Raw genomic sequence first — 12,695 nt, forward strand, 5'->3', positions numbered from 1 at the left:
TGACCATTGGCGTATCTTCTTTAAAAAATATTCAAATCCTTTTGTCATGTTTTAGTTGTGTTATTTTCCTTTTTATTGTTGAAGTGATTTTATCCTTTATATATTGAGCACAAGTACTTTACCAGATACGTGGTTTACCAATATTTTCTCCCACTATGGGTTGTGTCCTTTGAACACAAATGTTTTTAATCTTATTTTTTCTTTTCTTCCTGTGCCTCTGTCTCATCCTTAAAAAAAAAAAAAATCACTGCCTAAACCAATGCTATAGAGACTTATACCCATGTTTTGTTTTCAGAGTTTTATAGTTTTAGCTTTCACATTTAGGTCTTTGCATCATTTTGGATTAATTTCTATATGTGGTGTGAGATGTATTTCAAATGCTTTTGCATGCAGACATCTAGTTGACCAGCACTGTTTGTGATAACCTATTCTCTTTCCTTCAAATTATTCTGGCACCCTTGTTAAAAATCATTCACTCCTGGTTTTAGTCATTTCAGTCTTCTATTCGCTGCCCCACCTCCCCCCACCCCGGTTCAGTCTAGCTAAAAGTCTGGCAAGTTTATTTCTTTTTTTCAAAGAGCCAATTTTGGTTTTATTGATTTTCTCTGATTTTTTTTCTAATTTCTATTTCATTAGTGTCTGCTCCAATCTTTATTATTTCCTTCATTTTTGCTTGTTTAAAAGGTTAGTTTGCTTTTTCTAGTTTCTTAAGATGGAAGGTTAGTTATTGGCTTCAGATTTTTTTAATACAGGTACTTAGTATAAATTTATCTCAAGTGCTTTAGCCGCATTATGTAAGTTTTGATATATTGTTTCTTCATTTTCGTTCATCTCAAAAGTATTTTCTAATTTCCCTTTTGACTTCATTTTTGTACTTTTATTTGGAAGTATGCTGTTTAATTTCCAAATATTTGTGAATTTCCTGAATTTTCTTCTATGACTGATTTCTAATTTCATTCTACTATGATCTGAGAACATACTTTGCATGACAAATTTTTTTTTTAAATTTGAGATATTTTTATGGCAATAAGGCTTGGTTTTTTATACAAGGTACCTTGCAGGTAACCATCAGAGAAGATGCTGCTGTTTTTAGATACACAGAACTGAACAAAACCATTTTAGCATCCTGCTTTACTGTGCATAGAAACTGGTGATCATCTTCAGAGACTAAGACTAGAAAATAAAATGGGTTAACACCATTTGTTTGTGAATTACTCAGGAGTCTTATTATAGGCTGTTTTTACCTGAAAGCACAACTAGAGTCATTCTTCCAGCCTTTGAAGCAATTTTAAAATGCCTATGAAATTAAGAATATCAACTTTAGAGAAATATGTATTCAATTTCTTTGCCCTTTTTTTGGGGGGGTGGTTATTTGATTTTTTTATTTGTTGAGTTGTAGGAGTTGAGTATATATTCTGAATATTGTCCCTTATCAGATACATGATTTGTAAATATTTCCTCCCCATCCGTAGGTTGCCTTGTCCCTCTGCTGATTGTGTCCTTTGATGCAGAGAAGTATTTAAATTCCTTGTAGGTCTCATTTGTCTATTTCTACTTTTGTGCTCGTACTTTTGGTATCACAGCCAATAAACCAGTGCCAAGTTCAATGTCATGAACATTTGCCCTATGTTTTCTTCCGAAAGTTTGAATTTTAGATCTTACATTTAGGTCTTTGATACATTTTGAATTAAATTTCTGTACAGGCTATAAAATTAGGATCCAATTTTATTCTTTTGCATACATCTATTAGATGTGCACTTTTTTTTAGCTTATCTTCCATGGAGTTTGTTAAGCTTCTTAAATATTTATATATACACATATATATAAAATCATATTTGGGAAGTTTCATTTTTGTTATTGTAATTTTCAACTCCAGAATTTCAATTTGGTTCTTTCTATAATTTCTATCTCTTTACTGCTATTCTGTATTTTGTGAGACATCGTCTCACGATTTCTTTTCATCCTTACACATTGCTGTCTTTAGTTCTTCGAATATATTTAAAATAATTGATTTAAAATCTGTCCAGTTAAGGCCAATGTGGACTTCCTCAGGGACAGTTTACTGATGATTTTTTTCCCTGTGTGTATGCTGTATTTTCTTATTTTTTTAATATCTCATAGTTTTGATTAAAAATTGAAATTTTAAATACCATAACATGTTGAATGTGGAACTCAGATCATCCCCCTAGGAGTTTTTTGTGTTGTCGTTGGTGGTAGTGGTGGTAGGTATTTGTTTAGTAACTTTTCTGAACTAATTCTGGAAAGTCAGTATTCTTTGTCAAATGTGGTCACTGAAGTCTCTGCTCAGTTAGCAAGTGGTCAGCTAATAATTGGGTAGGGATTTCCTTAAATGCTTTGAAACTACACATTTCCCAGTCTGTGGAGGGCCTCTGTGTGCAAGTTTGGGCGTGCTTTCAGACTCAGGCAGGTAGTTTACAACTTTGCCTTTGTTTTTTGTTGCAGCATGCGCCAGGCCTCCAGGCCAGCCAGTGGTGACAGATCACCCCGCTCTGTTCTGCCCTTTGGAGGCTGTTGGGCTGCTGGTTTGTAAGGCTACCATGATTATAAGCTTTTTGTTTTCAAGACCACTTAAGAGTTGGAGGGAAAGGATGGGAATATGTTAAAATGCCACAAAACTCCCTGTTCTTACTGAGAGTCAGCTATGCTTCTTGAGTAAACCCTCTTTGGATTTTTGCAAACCTTTGATTAATTTCCAGAGTTCTTAGAAAGTTGATTTGGATGACTTTGCCAGTCAGTAGTCTCCCTGTATTTATAGGGGGGTAGATTTTTGGAAGACTTTACTCTGTCATTCCCACACACACCCACATATTTTAAACAGGGTTAATGGTCCCTTATTAAATCATTTAGTGTTCTTTCTTGATCTTCAGATAATGAATATGTGAGGATCCTGCTCAATATTTCCCAAGGTGTGCAACATAGGCTTGACTGCATCACTTCAAGGGTTCCTCCCTCATTTATAGGAGCAGTTGCAATTTCCTAGATCTGGTCCTCCTCCCAAATGGACTCTAAGTCAATGGCTTGGAGATTTTTGATTTGGGAGAATCATATCCACATTGATTGGACTTGTAGATATTTTACACAACATAATTTGAATTGCTTTTTGTAATAAATACTAACTCTATTTACACTCTGGGTAAAGGACAAACACTCTGAGCATGACTTTGGAGGATTTTCATGAGATGAGTTCAAGCATTTGACAGCTCTTTTTATTGATCTTATTTAAATTAAAAGTGGTTTTAACTCCTTTCCAGTTGAAATTACCATAAATCATAAATAGATATTCTCTTTCTTTGTAACTCAAGGGGTTTAGGGGGGAGGAAATCATGGCTAATTACATAGTCAGGAGTTTAAACTCAAATTTTTAAATACAAAATGTCTGTCCATTTTATGCATATTATCTAAATAATTAGAATTTCATTAAATGAAGCAAAAAGCACCAGACACATTTCCATCTGCTATCTCTACTCAGGCGCTGAATTTAAAATGCTAATTTCCACTGGCTGTTCTTAAAAAAATGTACATCAAACACATTATTTAAGAAAATTTCAATGAATGCTGAAAAAAGAGAGGAAGTGAAGATTTTGTGCATTTAAATGTGTTTTCAATCTGGCTTTCAAAAGAGCTCTTTATTTACAAATAAAATACATCATTGCTTATCTTGTAAACACATGTCCAAAGTGGATGAAAAGCTTCCTGGAAAATCGCTGTTGCTAATGTTAAAACACACTCATCAAAGTTCATAAAGTACTTTGTGATACTCTGGCTACAGCTATAGAAAATGACTTTCTATACTGTGAACACTGCAGAGAAAAATTTGTTTTAACAGAACTTCAAAGAAACAGCAATTTACTAGATTTTGGATTCAATTTATGTCTCCACTCTTAAGATACGTCTAAGAACCCTATGGCCATTGTAAATATTGAAAGATTACCATCTACTAAGTTTATTAAATATTCTGCTTATACAACTCAACAGCAGAAGAATAAACAATCTGATTAAAAAAGAAGCAGAAGATCCGATTAGACATTTTTCCAAGGAAAACATAACAGATAAACAGCATGTACATGGAAGAGCACTCACAGTCACTAATCACCAAGGAAATGCAAGTCAAAACCAGTATGAGCTATCACCTCACACCCCTTAGAGTGCCTGTTATCCAACAGACGAGAGGGGACAAATGCTGGTGAGGATACGGAGAAAAGGGGACATCTGTGCACTGTTAGTAGGAAGATAAGTTGTGCAGCCACTATGGAAAACAGTACGGAGTTTCTGTAAAAAATTAAAACTAGAACTACCATATGATCCAGATATTCCACTTCTGTGTGTTTATTCAAAGGAAGCAAAAACACTAACTCAAAAAGATATGTGCACCCCCATGTTTGTTGACGCATTATTTATAATAGCCAACACACAGAAGCAACCTACATCTATTGATGAAGTTATGAATAAGGAAAAGGTGTATATATATATATACACAAACACACACACATATACATCCAATGGAATATTATTCAGCTATTAAAATGAAGGCCATTCTGTCATTTGGGACAAAATGAATGGACACTGAGGACATTACGCTAAGTGAAACAAGTCATACAGAGAAAGACAAATACTAACAAACTGCATGAGCTCACTTACATGTAGAATCTGCAAAAAAATGAACTCATAGATACAGAGAATAATTGGTAGTTACCAGAGGTGGTGGAGGGTAGGGGTGGTGAAGTGGGGAAAAAGGTACAAAGTTCCAGTTTTAAAATAGACTTAAAAATATAAAAATACTCTCTGAAGAAAATGGATCTTGAAAGTTCTCATCACAAGAAAGAAACCTGTAACTGTGTGCATGATGGATGCTATCTGGGTGAATTGCAGTGGTTATTTTGCAGCCTAAATGTACACTGAATGTTTATGTTTACACCTGAAACTGATGTAAGGTTATATGTCAATTATATCTCAATTTAAAAAAGTAAAGACCATAACATTTTTAAAAGGTTAAAAATATTCTACTGTTTCAATGAGATGCTTTTTTTTTCATTGTTCATGAACATTTTACAGAAAAACAATGTTAGAGCCTTAACTATGTAATAACAAAGTCCTTGTAGACGTTCTAGAAATAGACCCACTTATGCAGATGCCACAGTGAAATCAAGAGTAAACTGAATTCCACTCCTTATACAAAAAATGTGCTTGAAATTCCACGTATAAGTAACTGTTAGAGTAAAAGGAACAAGGAAGTGATAAGGAGAGCTTGCAGACATCAGTCCAGCAGGGTAGTGTCGCACTGAAGTGTCCCAAGCCCTGGATCCTGCCCTTTCCTGGTGTGCTACGTTGGGAAAGCTGCTTCCGCCCTCTTTGTATAGAGCTTTCCCATCTGTGAAAGGACAGGGACATCCACATTTCAGCGTGCTAAGCAACATATGTGCTCAAAACATAACAGCACATACATACAAGTTTGTTATGGCATCAAAAACTGAATTAGTTGGGATGCTATAAAGTGAATGTGAAATCGCGGCTTTGTAGGTCCAATAGGAAATCAGAAGTTTTCTGCAGGAGAGATGAGTAGAAAATTCAAGAAATGAGTCTTCTGAAAGCAGTGTGAGGAATGATTGGTTTCTTCACCTCCAGGCAAGCACACCCTTCAGATGATCTGTGCTGCATCTGATGAGTTTGCATTTCAATTCTATTGGCCTCACACTCCACCTGCAAAGGGGTGCCCTGAGGATACTGGCCCTGAAGGCCAGATGTGCTGCATGAAGTAGCCCCCAGCCCAGAGCAGAGCACGATACACAGTGTCCTGCCCCCACGTGCTGACCCTCAGCATCCAGAGAAAGGTTTGTGGGGAGATCCCATAAGCTGATGTACACATCATCTACAAATGGAGGAATCTTTGGCATCAAGAAAGAACAATATGATATCATGGTGATGAAACCTGGTTCAGCTAGAATTCCTGCTCTTCCATTAACTAGCTATATGATTTTGGCTGAGACTCAGTTTCCTCACAAATCAAATGAATAGCTGCAATCAATCCAAAAGAATTATTACGAGTCTTCAATGACATTATGTATAGAAATTACTCAGTACAGTGACAGGCACAAAATAAACACCCACTGTATATTGATATAGTAATAAACTATTATTGGTAAAGATTATTACATGCACCAAGATTGTTAACAATATACACGCAGGAAATACCCTGATCTAAAATACACCGTAAACATTTTGTAAAATATTTGGAAAGGGTGGCCAATTATTTGTCTGCTGTAAATTGTCTCATGCTGGAAGTTTTCTGGCTTTAACCCATGAGTACTCACAAACTCTTATATAAAGCATGTCAGGTTCAAAGCTTTTGGAGTGGAAATTTCTAAGCCATGTACAAAAAGTAACATTTAGGAACAGCTTGAAATTTGAACCCCAATATCACTTTTTTTTAAAAAAAACAACATAATCATGACTTATTACAACTGGGGAGACATAAAAAGCACAGTCACAGTCCTGTTTCAAAGAAGCCACTATGGTGACAAGTGAGACTAGGAAACTAAGTGGCTGGAAACTAGTTTGAAGAGCTCAAGTCTTTAGTGGGTAATAGAATAAGTTCTTTTCAGACTATTATCCCAGAGTTGATTTTATCGTCAGAGCCTGTGCTTAACGCAGAAAAACTTACATTGAACAGTGATGCTAATAGATTCCCAGTAAATAGGAATTGAAATTAATCACTTTTTTAAAGACAATTGAAGAGACAAAATTTAGTAAGGATTGACCAGGGATCTTATTTGACAGATATATTTGGAATAATACAGTTTTTAGACGTGTGTAGAGTGGGATATGTAATTTACTTCTGCCTCAGATTTTCCACTTGTGAAATGAGGATGGGGTTGCCAGATAAAATCTAGGCTGCCCAGTTAAATTTGAATGTTGGATAAGCAATAAATAATTTTTATTCATATATTCCATTTGGTATTTGGGACATACTTATAATAAATTTATTACCACCCTGATGTGAATATAAAAGACTTTTTTTTTTACGAATTGAGATTTGCTATCATTTCCCATGTACAAATATTTGGCCGTTCACACTCCAAAAGTCATAATCACTCCATGCAATTGGTTTTTAAATCTGAATCTGTGCTGTTTGAACATTATTGTCTTACATGCATGGCAATATGATGTTTATCTTTTTTATAGCTCTTACTTGCCAAATTAATCTTTTAGAAATTGATTGTTTCTAGTAGGTATCTAGTCGCCAATCTGGTTGTTTGGTCATAAGAGAAAAATAGAAAAACGACATCTGACTTTGCATGAATGTGTCAAAATGATTGTCTCTTTCCAGGTACTGAGAGATGAAGTACAACTGTCTTAATTCAATATGTAGTTCATTTATTTTCTAATGAGAAAAACAGAAAAGGCTAATATTTTGAAGTATTAGTCTATACATATATCACATCCTGTCTCCAATTCTTTTTTTTTAACCCTGCTCATAATTCCTGTTTCATTTAAATCCAAGAGACATGAGGCCTTGGTTTTATCCAAGGAAATCTTATTAAGTAGAACTATTACCACCATCAAATTCTTATGTTTGGGCCACATTCAAGTCTAAGTACAATTTAAAGAACACATGACCCAAATCTGTCACCAACGCCCAGGCTAGAAAAAGACACGTTAAGCTAAACAAAGAGAAAGAAGGCTTGGAAGGGCATCAAGAGAGCTGCAGCCAGTCCCCTCCCTTAGGAGGAGAACCAGAGCCCTGGAGAGTTCTGGGGATTAGGGATGGAAGAGTGTACCTCTTCCTGTCTGGCTGCCTTGAGAACTGGCAAGCTTCCCAGAGTTCTCCAGCCCCCATGGCATTGATGGGTGGAACAGAGATGGCAGTGCAGAAATCTCAGAGAGGTGGCTGGGGATACACAGCCCAAGTCACATCCTCATGATGTTGTTGAAGGGGTCTAAACGGTCACTCATGTCATCTCACTGAGGCAGAGTGTTGCTGACATGACATAAGAACCAGCTGAGTGGCAATGGTCTTTCCTAGTGGATAAAGGCCATATACCAAAGACCAAATGATGAAGTGTTTCTGCAGGTATTGTCACAAAGTAGTTCAAACCAATGATCAGATGCAACCCCTGAGGACAAGATGCTCTGTAATCCTCCAAACCTCCAATGTAATCCTCTTCCAATGAGAAAAGATGGAGAAATAGCGTGTATTGCTCAAATTTTCTTTCCAATACAAAAGAAAGCACTGAAGTGGCTGTTTCTATCCTAAAAGAAGTGAGAGTTTAAGATGGAGAGGAAATCTATTTATCTCAAACAGAGAAAGTTGCATTTATCAATCATCCCTCCTCCAAAGTCCCCATGGGGTATGGGACTTGAAGATTTATATCTGCCACTGGTAATTACAAAACCAGTCTAAACACTGCTAATCTTAAACATGTGCTTAATAAATTGATGAGATGGTTTGAACAAACATGATTAGATATCTCAAAATGGTTATACAGATGTTAAGAGGAGCATTGATTGAGTGCCTACTATGTGCCAGGCATCTTACTGTGTCCTTTATAGATGTATTTAGTTTGCCCTTGGCCACTAATCTTAAGAGATTTGCTATTCTACCAATATTAAACCTGAGGCTCAAGGAGAGACTGAGTAATTTGTCCACCTCATACAGCCTGTAAGTGGCAGGGTTGGGTTTGAATGAGAGCCATTTACTTCAAAGTAGAAATTCTTTGGAATATCAGAACACAGACTCTCTCTGCTAAACATCATTTGTTATCAGTCCTTGCTCAGCTTAACCTTGGATAGCCTGGCTGAAGTTTACAGGGATCTTCTAACTCTCTTTCATCTTTATTTCAAGAATCCAAAGGCCTTGGCCAATGCCAAGTTCCTGCGGACAGAGTTTCTGCCTTCTTCAGCAGCTTTGGAACTAGGGTGATTCTGGCATCAATTTTTCAGCTCCCTACTGCACACTGAACATGGAGAATGTAGAAAAAATGTGTTTTATTCACTCCTGATGAAAGGAGAGAGATCTGCTGGCTTTTTGACAAAAGCCCTGGGTTAGTAAAAACATCACTAGGAGAATGCCTCAGAATATGTCACCTCAACTCTTGAACACACATGTTTCTCTCATAAAAAGCAGAGATATTGAAAGTGCATTTGAAATTGGACGTAAGGGCTAGCTATGGAGTCCTTCCAAAGTCAAGTTCAGGAGAGACTCTTGTTATCTTTAAATTGAGTCCTGACCGAATGGTGTTTTTTCTGGTTTCACTCATATTTCCTATGTCTTATCTCTGAATCTTGGGCCATTGCTCTAGAAACTTTTAGAAAAAGTCTAATGGTTTCCAACATATGTTAAATTATTTTTATTAATTGTGCATGCTGAAGCTTTTTTTTTTTTTTTTACATGATTTTATGAACATCATTGGACACTTTGAAGGGAATGTCTCTGGCACTTTACCTCTATCATTTTTTCTGGAAGTTTCTCAGCAATTAATTTGTAATCTAAGTTGCCTATTTTTCTGCAAGTGGATTTCCTTAATTAACCTTTGAGAACAGACATTTAAAAAAAAAAAAGAGAGAGACTGCCTGGAGAACACTACTTCAGACTCACTGCCTAGAAAAATAAAAATCTCTCCCAGAATTGAAGGAAGAGAATCTCAGGGGCTGTTATTTCAATGTTAAGCATGGTTTGACAAAACAGATTAAGCTGCTCATATTCAAGTAACTCTTCTCTGGGTACTGAGGCTGAGGAATGGATTGGTTTAAATATCTTGATGAAATTGTCACAAAATATAAATTTTATTGTGGAGCAAATCACTTGTCATGAATTGAAAATATAATGCAATCAATATTTTACTTATGGCCTTTAAGACATACTTTTAATTAATCTATTTTGATACAATATGATCATTGATCCAAGAAAACTCCAGCATTTTCTTTTAATCTGGGATGAAATCAATGAATTTTTCACCTTAAGAAAATGAGAATGTGAGGTCTTTGTAGTCTAACAACATTCCAGTCTCCATATGTGGGGAAAGGACTCTGCCAGCACCTTAAAAATGTCTGGTTTTGTCAGCTCAGAGGCTCAATGATAATGTCTTTAAGTCCAAGAAATGTGTTTTTTTTCTTGGCTCTGTTTCTCACGGCTGGAACCGCATTCATGAAGTCCATTTATGATGGCTAACCCATTCTTCTAGAAAGGTTTCAACTTTTCCCCTGAGCAGAATAATTGAAAACATCACTAACGCTTCCTTTGTTCATATTCATAGGAGTATTTTGAGAATTCTTTGGGGAATTATAAGATTTTATACAAAATAACACAGTGTGCTGAAAAAAAATCCTAAAACGTTTTCTTTTTTAATAATACAAAGTTAAAACTAGGATAAGTATTTCTGTAGTAAACATGTTACAGTGTAAACAATTTCATTTTAACCTCATCTTAACAACAGCCTGGACATTCTGACTTATTAAGAAAAGAGAATTAGTGTTGATAAATTAATGGTCTTTATATTTCACTTAAAATCACACTCTGAATTTTTCAGAAGCTTAGAGGAAAAAAAAATTAGAATCTGTAAGAAAGGTTTCTCTAAGAAACAATTTATCTTAAGTCCAGGATGGAAACACAAGGAGAGTTTTGACATTTTGGATCAGGTCCAAGAACTGGCAGTGTGAAACCACATGAAAATGCAAAGAACATTTTAAAGAAAAGGTTACTATAGTCTTTTGCAGTAATCCTAAAGATATATTTCCTATTATGGCAGATTCAGATAGAATTACTTGGGGGAAAATGTTCTCATTCTACTGAAACTTGCTTTCTTTTCCTCATCAATTAGATAACATATTAGGCATTAGTGATAGAAAGACATTTGAAAGCAATGCCATTTTAACATAATCCTGATTAATGTCTATTAAGTTCTGTAGGCTGAATTAGGAAAAACTCCATATTAAGGGGGAAATATAGCTGTGTGTCTATAGCACAGGAAGAAATGTGCTCAAAACAAAAACCCAGGGATGCTAACATGATATCACCCAAGTACCTTCCAAATCACAAAGAGCATTTAACAATTGTAGTCTGTAGTTTTAACAGTGCATTCATGGTGCATTGATCTACAGACAATTAGAAACTCATAGGCAGCCTATATTAAAACATTATTAAAATGGTATCTTCTGTTATCAGGCCAGTCATTATATTCTACTACAATTTCAAAAGTTGGTTTATAAACATAAATACACATCAAGCCAGTATGTGGACTTTCTTATTGTAGAATCAGAAACCGTGAATTGAGGAAATCATTAGGAGAACACAAGTTAATAGGGAGTCTAAGGAATTAGATGTTTGGTTTCTGGTACATCTGAGGGTCCTTAGATTTTTTTTTAACCAGGTGTTAACATCTCCAAGATGTGCCAAAATAGTTCATTGAGGTCTAAGGTGGCATGGCTAACTCTCTGGTGATCACTGGGGCAGTGAGCTCTTGATGGAATGTCTGTCATGGTGGAGCCACAGGCAAAGCATAAGCCATTTTGGAGACACAAATGCTGACTCCAGCGTACACTTTCCACACTAAGTTTCCTTGACCTATACCTACAGCAGACAGAGATTATTAGGGATTTAGTGAACAGTCAGGGCAGACCTAATCTTTTAGTGGTATCCTTCCTCAGAGGCTCACAACTTCAAAATTTAAAAAATGGTAACTGTTGGGATAAAAAAAAAAGTTTCTCTTTTATACCTGTAATTGATTCTCACAAATACATATTGTTTACATTTAAATCTTAAAAAATTATACTCCCTTCAATTTCTTGGGTTACACTTCTACATAAGGGTATACATTTCAGCTGTTATTGCCTTAAAAAGAAGGCATCTCATGGTCACCTGGCAGGGAAGCCACCATGATTACGAAGGAGGTTTTCCCAGGGTGAGGCTTATCCGTTGCACTCCCGATGTGCTGACCCCTGTGACGTCCCCAAATGTGGGAAACTCAGCTGCATAATTTGTGGTACTGGGGGACTACATTCATGCTCTCCCCTGAAAAAAGAGGAAAGAAGGCATCTTTTCATCAGGACAGCAAGCCAAGTGATCAAATCCAATTAACCCAAGTTAATTATTAAAATACAACAATTTTATTAAAACTAATTGAAAATCTTTCAGTTTGATTGTGTGTGTGTGTGTGTGTGTGTGTGTGTGTGTGTTTGTGTGTGTGTGTCTGTGAGTGTGTGTGTGTGTGTCTGTGTGTGTGTGTGTGTGGGGAGCTACTACTATCTCAAGGACCAAAGAAGTACTTAATATTTTAACTATGTGAACATCTTTATAGAGAACAAATCCTTGCCCACAAAGTATTTAATCTGGACGACTGCCTTGGTCAACTTGGGCTGCCATCACAGAACTCCCTAGGCTGGGTGGCTTAAATAACATTTATTTAGTTTCTCACAGTTCTGGAGGCTACAAGTCCAAGACCAGGGAGCCAGCATGGTCAGCTTCTGGTGAGGCCCTCTTCTTGGCTTGCAAATAGCCTTCTTCTTTCTGTATCCTCACACGATGCAGAGAGAGAGCTCTCTGGTGTCTCTTCTTATAAGGACACTAGTCCTGTAGTATCAGAGCCCTACCCTTATGACCTCTAAGGTAATTCATCTTAGTTACTCTGAAATGGCCCCGTCTCCAAATGCAGTCACATTGGGGGGCAGGGCTTCAACATGTG

General features: G+C 36.3%; 1 non-coding gene across 1 annotated transcript; it reads left to right on the forward strand.

Moving 5' to 3' along the window:
- The first annotated feature begins 11,864 nt into the window (after positions 1-11,864).
- On the forward strand, positions 11,865-12,028 carry LOC135319628 (U1 spliceosomal RNA). Its single transcript, XR_010378428.1, has one exon. It is a non-coding gene; the product is annotated as a U1 spliceosomal RNA (small nuclear RNA).
- Positions 12,029-12,695: the final 667 nt, after the last annotated feature.

This window comes from Camelus dromedarius, chromosome 29 (assembly GCF_036321535.1).
Source record: "Camelus dromedarius isolate mCamDro1 chromosome 29, mCamDro1.pat, whole genome shotgun sequence".
NCBI classification, from domain to species: domain Eukaryota; kingdom Metazoa; phylum Chordata; class Mammalia; order Artiodactyla; family Camelidae; genus Camelus; species Camelus dromedarius.